Genomic DNA, 7,500 nt, shown 5'->3' with positions numbered 1-7,500 from the left:
TTACGAGTAGTAGAACGATTTTCCAAGTCTCTGTCAAACCATATATGATGTACAAAATAAATGTGCGGATATGTGGTCTTGTAGTATGACACTCGCTTTCGGATCGGAAGAGCCTTGGTTCGAGCCTCGCTCGGAGCATTGATATTGAGTTCTTGGAAAAGGCTCTTAACTCACATTCTCGCACCGTGCAATTTTTTAAAAATATAAAAAGTGAGCTTTTTATATCGCGAAATATCCACTTAACATACTCAAAGCGCTTTATAAAGAGTCCCTGACCAACAGCAAAACGTAACGTGTAGATCGAGACACGACGCCTGTTAGGCTATAATATTACATTTTTTTTTCGACAGAGACAACGCTGCTAACGGCCAGGAACTCATTTTACACCCGAGTACGGTGAGAAAATGTCGGTAAAGAGCCTTTTTCAAGGACTCAACATCTATGCGCAGAGCGAGGCTCGAACCCAGGACCTACGTATTCTTCTAACACTCGTAATCAGGAAGCAGCGACATATTAACGCCAACGACGGACATACAACGCTGGGGAAAACAGACAGTATTAGTAGAACGATTTTCCAAGTCTCTGTCAAACCATATTATGATGTACAAAAATGTGACCCATCGACTCAAAACGGTATTATGTCGGAACGAACCAGAGGCTTAAAAGCCGAATTAAATGTTAAACTGGTCAAAATTATAAATTGTTGGCATTAGCACCCTAAAATATGGTATCCATTCTCCTCAATAAAACATACAAACTCAACACAAGTCTGATATTTCTGGCTATAAATTAAATTTTCAACATCTAAACCATCCCAACTTAATACTGTTTTGAGGCGAAGGGTCACGAATGTGCGGCTATGTGGTCTTGTGGTATGACACTCGCTTTCGGATCGGAAGATACTTGGTTCGAGTCTCGCTCGGCGCATAGTTATTGAGTTCTTGGAAAAGGCTCTTTACTCACATTCTCTCACCGTACTCATGTGTAAAATGAGTACCTGGCCGTCAACAGCGTTGTCTCTGTCCGAAAAAAATTGTAATATCGCCTAACAAGCGCCATGTCTCGTCCTACATGTTAAGTGTTGCTGTTGGCCAGGGGCCCCTTGTAAAGCGCTTCGTACCCGAAAGCTACCGAGTTCGAATATCCACAGCTCTGTAAGGCCTTGAGCGAATCACTTCAGACTAGCTCAATTTGGGGCGTTGCACTGCGGCTGACGCCTGGGTTATTTCAGTCTTCTCCTTGGAATAGACCCAAAAGACAAATTTCCCATAGGGACGAATAAAGGTAATTTTCTTTATTTTATTCATGTTATTATTGTTTATAAAAAAATGAAATAGTAGTCCCATATGACAAATTATGGGTCCTTGAAGTTATTACTCAGTCACTGATCACCGGACTGAAACCGGCAGCAAACGTATAGATAGTATGCGCTTGGCTAAGAAGCTCATAACGTTGAAACTCTATTAAAATTGAGTGAGAACTAGTCACCCAACTGGCGATCTAAAAACAATAACATAGAGCCGAGTGACGTCAATTTCATTCATTCTATATATAGTATGCGCATGGCTAAGAAGGTCATAACATTGCCATCCGGAAGTATGACGGACCAACACACAAAACTGTGTGTATCCATGAACGTTTATAGACAGGTTAATACAGTTCAGTGAGCATTACTCATAAACGCGGATGGCAAAAAACAATAACAAAGACGTGAGTGACGTCATCTTCGAACTATCTATACACTATGTACATCCCGAAATAACACCATATTTAGCCGTTAGATTACAATAAATGATGACATTCTGACGCAAATACAAATTACATTAGTACGACAGTCATGTCGTAATTCCAAGAAGAAAACAACTCCATTATGAATGCATTTGTAACACACTCTAATACTTATAGATAGAATAGCGATCACTATTTATGATTGGTTCACTTATCAGGACTAAGGACACACAGTCTGCGCACCGGAGCATTAGTTCAACGAGGCGTTTGAGTAGTTGGTAAACAACAGGACCTCGGTCTTATCAAACTAATGGTGCGAGTCCACCGAATTCATTTATCAGATTAAGATAAATTTCATTATTTCATAAAATATTAAAATAGGTGAATAAATTGAATAAAATATATATAATTAACACTGTGTATAGGATCTCGTTTAGCAAAAAAAAAAAGTATAGCAAGAACAGCTTTTGTGTTTGAGTGAAATAAATCTATCTTTGTATAATTTTTAAAAAATTGAGCTTTTATATAGCGCAATATCTACTAAACGTGCTCAAAGCGCTTTACAAGGGGTCCCTGCTCAACAGCAACATTTAACATGTAGGACAGGACATAACGCCACTTAGGCGATATTACAATTTTTCGGACAAAGACACCGCTGTTAACGGCCAGGTACTCATTTTACACCTGAGTACGGTGAGAGAATGTGAGTAAAGAGCCTTTTCCAAGGACTCAACTATGCGCCGAGCGCAAGGCTCGAACCCACTAGACCACATAGCCGTAATTTAGGTGTGAAGTTTTGGGGACAATATGGAAAATGGCCGGTAAGGAGAGAGTTAACGTCCTCAAAACTAGTTGCAATGGTCCCCTGACCAACAGCAACACGTAACATGTAGAACAAGACATGTCAGGTGATATTACATTTTCTTTCATACAGAGACAACACTGTCAAAGACCAGGTACACATTTTACATCTGAGTACGGTGAGAGAATGTGAGCCAGTAAAGAGCCTATTCCAAGGACTCAACTATACGTCGAGCGAGGCTTGAACCCATGACCTTCCGATCCACATAGCCGCAAAATGACTCCCGATATTGCATTGGGTTGTATTCTATAGGTCTGCTTATCAAACGATTACACAGTGTGTCCATGAATACAAAAGTCAGACCATCTAACATGTACAGTAGTCGCTGGATCTGGCACACCGAATTTCAGCACGCTCGGCAATACGGCACGAAGTGCTGGGTGACCGAATTTCACTATAGATAGAACGATGACGTTGACGTCACTCGGTTATTTGTTATTGTTTTGTTTTTTTGCCATCCACGTTTATGAGTAATTCTCACTTAACTGTATTAACTAGACTATAAAAGTTCATGGGTACACAGAGTTTTGTGTGTTGGTCCATTATACTTCCGGGTGGCAATGTTGTGAGCTTCTTAGCCAAGCGCATACTATCTATGCGACCTTTACAAAACTCGAACCATATCGAAGTTATGACAAAATCGTGTTGGAATATCATAGATTAATGTAGTTATCGATTATTGTGGCAATTTATAATAGCTGGTGGGTGTGGTGGGAGACATTTTTGATGGCAATTGTTGTAATAATAATAATATGATGATGACGGCAATTGTGGTAATAATAATATGATGATGATGATGACGATTTCCAATCACCAATACTGCCGTACTCCGGGAAAAACCCCCCAAAAAAGCAATAATCAAAAAATGAATAAAATAAGATCTTCAAAAAAGGGCCACTACCAAATAGAAAACGCTTCGGACTCAAAACTCTTCTTCACTCGACAACAAAAAGAAACAAAACATATGAATTCATTACTTTAAAACCCAGATAGACTTTTTCAAGTAATGCATTTATGTTTTTTTGTTGTTGCTGGTTTTAGATAAGGGTTTGAGCCCGAAACGTTCCGTGTTTAGTATTTTGTTCTTCTTTTTCTGAAGCTGTTATATTTATTTTGTTTATTACTTTCTACAGTCCACACTGTAGCAGCTTAGTATCACTTTGAAAACAAACAAACAACACATTTCTTTTTAATGGGCCGGAAACTTTGTCCTTCAAATATGCATCGATTAAAATGACCCTCATTGTATAAAAAACTCTCAAACCTGAGACTTCCAGAAACATTTCAAGAAGCGATAGGTTTGACAGTTTTTGACAAGCTGAAGGACATTTTAATCGATCAATAATAGGATTCAACAGTCGTAACGTCACTTCCTTCCTAATGACGTATGGTAACTTAGCAACACTGGCTCTAAACTATCGGAACAATGGCGGACGCCCGGATGAAATATTTCTCCGGCGAGCATAAAAGCGTATCCAGAGGGGAAAAAACATAAATTTGATCATGTTTTGACTTTTACACATTCTGGTCACAAGACATATGAAAAGTTCTAGCCAGCTTGAAGAATAAAAAGTACAGATTTTCTTTGTTTAGAACCAAGATGGCCGCCGTTGCCGGGCTAGGTGACATCAGACTACTGAATCCAATTGAAGAAAGATTTTTTGGCCAAAATTTTTTTAATATTTTTTTTTCAAGGCAATATAAAGCCCAAAACAGATATTTTTCACAATGGTCAGAAACATAGTTTAAAATAATGGTCGATTATAAATGACCCCCAATTTGACAAAATCTATCAAACCCGAAACTTCATAACATCTCGGGATTGAAACTGCTTGACACGAAGGTTTAATATTAATCGATCGAGATTTGAAGAAAATGTCTTCTGGTTAAAATGAAGTAAATGCGTATTGTCTGTTTTCAACAAAATGAATCATGGTAATTTCAAATGATAGGGAGATTAGTAGACGAGTCTTGTCTTTGTTATATTGATTTTAATCTTAATCTTGAACATTTACATATTATGGTATATGAAGGGTTTTTTACAAGGTGAGATTCTACATTTATGAAGCTCTACTCTCTCTCTCTCTCTCTCTCTCTCTCTCTCTCTCTCTCTCTCTCTCTCTCTATCTATCTATCTATCTATCTATCTATCTATCTAATATCTATCAAATCTATCAAAATATCTATCAAATCGTGTTGTGATACAAATAAGGTACTCAGAGTACTAAGACATGTTGATCACAACAACGGAGCTAATTACTATTAAGATATTTACCACGATATTGTAGCCTACGTCGATATCTATCTATCTATCTATCTACCTACCTATCTATCTATCTATCTATCTATCTATCTATCTATCTATCTATCTATCTATCTATCTATCTATCTATCTATTATCTATTTATTTATCTATCATATTTTTATTTAGTTATCTATCTATCCATCTAGTTTTCCATCTATATAGATAGAACGAAGATGACGTCAATCAAGTCTTTGTTATTATTTTTGCCATCCACGTTTATGAGTACTTCTCACTAAACTGTATGAACCAGACTATAAAAGTTCATGGTTACACATAGATTTGTGTGTTAGTTCGTTATACTTCCGGATGGCAATGTTGTGAGCTTCTTAGCCAAGCGCATACTATCTATACCTTCATTCTGTCTTAAATTTCTCCACAATTCAATTCGACGTAGAGAGTAATCTGTAATCTCCCTCCTCCCCCACACCCCGCCTCTCTGCCCCCCCCCCCCCCCCCCCCCCCCTTTGGCCTTCTCAAAAAACCTCTTACATCCTCTTGGGGTATCTTCTGACTGCAAAGTCATGGTTAATGATTTGAGTAAGGTTTTGTTTTTATTTCTCGTGCGAGGCAATCGATAGGCCAGACATAAAATTAGTCCGATAATGTGAGCCATAGCGTCAGTCAGGCAATTGTCGGAATTAACTAGATAGTATGAAGGACACTGGGGGGGGGGGGGGGAGTATCCAAATAGCTCAGTTGGTAGAACACTAGCTCCACACAAGCAAAGGACCGAGATCGATCCCGGGTGCGGTCGAGATTTTATTTTCTGACACCCCCTCCCCCCCCCCCCGCCCCTCTTCACCCAGCAGTTATTTTTTTAAACTGAGTATATTATATCTGGCGGTAAGTAAGTACCTTGCGATAAACTAGCGTCCTATCCAAAGGGTAGCAAGCAATTGCTATTGTCCGTTTGACGCAATAGAAGCAGGGATAAACTTCCGACCCCATGGGCTAATGGTTCTGAAGGACTGAAGGCAGTACTCTAACCCCCCCCCCCCCCCCACCAAAAAAAAAAAACAAAAACAAAAACAACAAAAAAACAAACAAACAAACGAACAAACAAAAAACACACATTTTAAAAATTTTGTCCAGAAAGCTCGTCCTTCCAAAAATCAATCGATTTAAATTCAAAAATGTTATCCAGATCATATCATGGAATTTTTAAAATCTATCTTTTTTTTCCATCACACGGTTTTCTTTTGACCTAATTAAGCAACATTTACCATGATATGTTATGCTTGTTCCTGTAATGTTTAGCTTAAACATTCAAATGACAACGACCGTGCGGCTAAGTGGTCGTGTGGTATGACACTCGCTTTCGGATCGGAAGATCCTTGGTTCGAGCCTCGCTCGGCGCATAGTTGAGTCCTTGGAAAATGCTCTTTACTCACATTCTCTCACCTTACTCAGATGTAAAATGAGTACCTGGCCGTTGACAGCGTTGTATCCGTCGCAAAAAATTGTAATATCGCCAAACAGTCTTCATGTCTTGTTCTACATGTTACGTGTTGCTGTAGGTCAGGGACGCTTTGTAAAGCGTTTAGAGCACATTTAGTGGATATTGCTCTGTATAAGAGCTCATTTTATTTTTTGTTGACTTTTTAAAAAATGTATATTCATACAATATTACGGCACAGTGCTTTAATGACAGAATATAACAATATGATTATCAAGTATTTGATCTAAATATTAATGATTTGCAGGCTTTAAAATGTCATTGATTTTTTAAAATAGATTTGTTAATCGATTTGATAGACGCTGATACGGTGAAGGTCGGGGAGGGGGGGGTGTTGTAATAATTCAATTGAATCAATAGGAATATCTATCAATCAAATATAAATATATATTTATACTTTTTAATGGTTGGGGGAGGGGGGGGGGGGGGTTGTAATAATTCAATTGAATCGATAGGAATATCTATCAATCAAATATAAATATATATTTATACTTTTTAATGGTGGGGGGAGGGGGGGGGGTGTTGTAATAATTCAATTGAATCGATAGGAGTATCTATCAATCAAATATAAATATATATTTATACTTTTTATAATGGGTGGGGTGGGAGGGACGGGGGGGGGGGGGGATAAGGGATCACTCGCCTCACAAGTAAAAGGGACGGGTATCGATCATGAGCGAAATCGAGATATTCTTTGCCCACCCAGTAGTTAGTGAGTAACTGAGTTTTTTTTACATGTGACGGAAATTACTTTGAGGTAGACCAACTAACACTATCAAACTGGAATTTCAGCAATTTCTACTTTATTTTCAAGGCTAGAAAAACCGGCATAAACTCCAGCTACATGACCTTTATGATTCTGTTAGAAATACGTTTTATACTTCTTGATGGTGGTTATCCCTGACATTCCGTTTAGAAAATGGAAACAAAGAGAAGAGAAGAGAAGAGAGAGAGAGAAGAGAAGAGAGCGAGAGAAGAGAAGAGAGAGAGAGAGAGAGAGAGAGAGAGAGAGAAGAGAAGAGAGAGAGAGAGAGAGACAGAGAGAGGAGGAGATATATAATATATACATATATATTATATGTGTACATATTTGTATATATATATATATATATATATATATATATATATATATATATACATATATATATA

General features: G+C 38.0%; 1 protein-coding gene across 4 annotated transcripts in view; it reads right to left on the bottom strand.

Moving 5' to 3' along the window:
• The window catches only part of LOC144967234 (uncharacterized), a 225,885-nt gene that overhangs the window by 180,882 nt on the left and 37,503 nt on the right, over positions 1 to 7,500 (bottom strand). Inside the window, exon 1 of one of the 4 annotated variants that reach the window (XM_078904191.1) lies at positions 1,823 to 1,993. The exons of the other annotated variants lie outside the window; for them this stretch is intronic. The gene's annotated coding sequence lies outside the window, so the exon portion shown is untranslated. Of the gene's footprint in view, positions 1 to 1,822; positions 1,994 to 7,500 lie in introns of those variants that run through there. 4 annotated transcript variants of the gene reach the window in all.

The sequence above is a fragment of the Berghia stephanieae genome, chromosome 3 (assembly GCF_034508935.2).
Source record: "Berghia stephanieae isolate SIO BIC M18660-M18661 chromosome 3, UCSD_Bste_1.3, whole genome shotgun sequence".
NCBI lineage: Eukaryota > Metazoa > Mollusca > Gastropoda > Nudibranchia > Aeolidiidae > Berghia > Berghia stephanieae.
This window is presented reverse-complemented; position numbering and strand designations above follow the sequence as displayed.